This window comes from Dipodomys ordii, unplaced genomic scaffold (genome assembly GCF_000151885.1).
Source record: "Dipodomys ordii isolate 6190 unplaced genomic scaffold, Dord_2.0 Scaffold28, whole genome shotgun sequence".
NCBI lineage: Eukaryota > Metazoa > Chordata > Mammalia > Rodentia > Heteromyidae > Dipodomys > Dipodomys ordii.
The window spans coordinates 15256520-15259100 of NW_012267244.1; positions in this window are offsets into that span (position 1 = coordinate 15256520).

Consider the following 2581-nt stretch of genomic DNA (forward strand, 5'->3'; position numbering starts at 1 on the left):
CAGCTTTTTCTGTTTATGTGGTACTGAAGAATGGAACCCAGGGCTTCATGCATGCTAGGCAAGCACTTTACCATTAAGCCATATTTCCAGCCCCATACTGTTTTTGGATTCTGCTCTATCTTGTATTCCTTCCATCTGTCATTCTACGTGTGTGTGTATGTGTGTATATACACATGTGTGTATATATGTTTTTTATTTTTTGCAGAAATTCACCATTTCCCTGTCATTCCATACATGTGTACATGTGTGTACACATATACACGTGTGTATGCATATATTTTTATTTTTTGCAGAACTTCATCATGGTTAGACTGGTCTTGAACTCACAATCCTGCCTCAGCCTCCCAAGTAACTGGAATTGTAGTCATATACCACTCCACCCACCTTTATTATTTTATGTCTTTCATATATATGCCCATGGACACCCACCAACTTCTTTTGAGCTCTAAATCTATCAGTTCTTCCCATTCCCATTTTATCTCAACATGACTGTGTACCCTCAGCTTCTCAGGACTTTGGAGGTAAGGAATTTTGGAGATTTAACAAGTTCTGCAAATCATTCTGGTACCAGTAAAAAGGTAGCCCTTCAACTTCAGGCATCAACTAAATGGATGAATTAAAACATTTTCTTTCATAAACAGTTGGTGTCGTACTATAAATAAAAATGCAGCTGGGTGCTAGTGGCTCATACCTATAATCATAATTACTCAGGAGGCTGAGATCTGAGGATCCCGATTTGAAGCCAGTCCCAGCCGTACACAAAACTCTTATCTCCTTAATCACCAAAAGCCAAAATTAGGGCTGTGGCTGAAGTGGTAGAGCACTAGCCATGAGCATAAAAGCTTAGGGATGGTGCCCAGGGCCTGAATTCAAGCCCCAGGACTGGCAACAAAACAAAACAAAAACCAGCAAATCTAGATCCAAAGTGCCAAGGTCATAACTGCCTGTTTGTTTGCCCTCCTCATAGTTGCACCCACCCACCACAGAGATTATAAACTTACAGCTGTTTTGCCCCTGAGAGGTAGAGGCCTGGCTCAAGTAGTACAGTGCCAGCTGTTGTGAATGAAAGCTTTGAGGAAGGAGGAAAGATGAGAGATGGAAGAAATGGCCACACAGCATCAAATCTTTACGACTTTGGGAAACAGTTTTTCTAACAGGTTTGGGCCAAAGTCCAAGTCTGGGCCCAAGGTTAAGTGTCTTTCAGTGTATCAATCCCAGGCTTAGCTCTGCTTTAAAAACAAAGTTTTTGCCCTCTTATGTAACTTACAAAATACCTTTAGACCTAATTGTTAACACCTCTCCAAAGTCTCCTGCGTAAAGGAGGTCTGTTGAATTCTAGCCTTTTTTCTTTAAAAAACCCAAGACATGAGCCGGGCGCTGGTGGCTCACGCCTGTAATCCTAGCTACCCAGGAGGCTGAGATCTGAGGATCGCGGTTCAAAGCCAGCCCGGGCAGCAGAGACCGTGAGACTCCTATCTCCAATAAACCACCAGAAAACCGGAAGTGGCGCTGTAGCTCAAGTAAGGGCTGGGGGGCAGCGCCCAGGCCCAGAGTTCAGGCTCCACGACCGACAAAAAAAAAAAAAACACACACAAAGAAAGTTGCAGAATGCACTGGTGAGATCTGTCGCGCCAAAGTCAGGGCTCTGAACCTGAGTCTTGATACATGGACATGAGCTAGGACATGTGAGTGGATACTTCTGAAGATTTTCACTGCTGAACCCTCATTGCCTGCAGAAGTAGCCTTCCTCCTTAAAAGCCAATGTACAGAAGAAAAAGGGGGGAAAAAAAGCCAATGTATTCTTGTCCCTTCTCTTAGAATATTTAACTAGAAAACAGCCTACTAGAGGCCACTTGTTAGGCTTCCCTAGTAAGGTAATAGGGCTGGGCCTTCAAGAACTGCCCTGCTTCCTCCCCTCCCTGCAGCCAGTCTGATAAAAAGGCTTTAGCTACTTCACAGACCAGACAGGGAGAAAAGGAGATGCGGCAATAGGCAAGAGCCAAAAGATGCTTGTAGGACTAGATTTTAAGGATTATTTTTTAAGGTGCCATTAGAAGATTGGTCAAAAGTGGAGATTGGTATGAGTTTCTACCTTGTAATTCAAGATTTGATCTTTTGCCAAAGCCTCTTAAATGATGCAGACTCACTTGTGGCTTACACAAGTATAGAAAAAAGTATCCCAAACTGAGCTAACTCCATTGTAGCAGGTAGTGGAAGAAGAAATTAAAAGGCTTAGGGAAATAGGTCTGCTAGTTTGCTACAGTGTAGAATATTAGAATGCTACAATGTGTATACATGCAATATTTTAGGATTTCTAGTTCCAGGAGTTAAGTAGGAAGAAAAGGAAAAAGGAGACACATTTCCTGTTCCCCCGTGCAGAAAATGGGAGTTACTGATTCAAAACTTCCTGGAGGGGTAGCTCCCTAGTAGGGCTCCATGTTTATATCCTTAATTCTTCCTGAACTGGAAATTTTTCCTCATTGCCAGATTGAGGTTCCCTGTATGAAATTACTGATTGGGAGAAAGAGGAAGTGACAGGCTGAGAATTAGTGTACTAAAATCCCTATTAGCCAATTTTTTT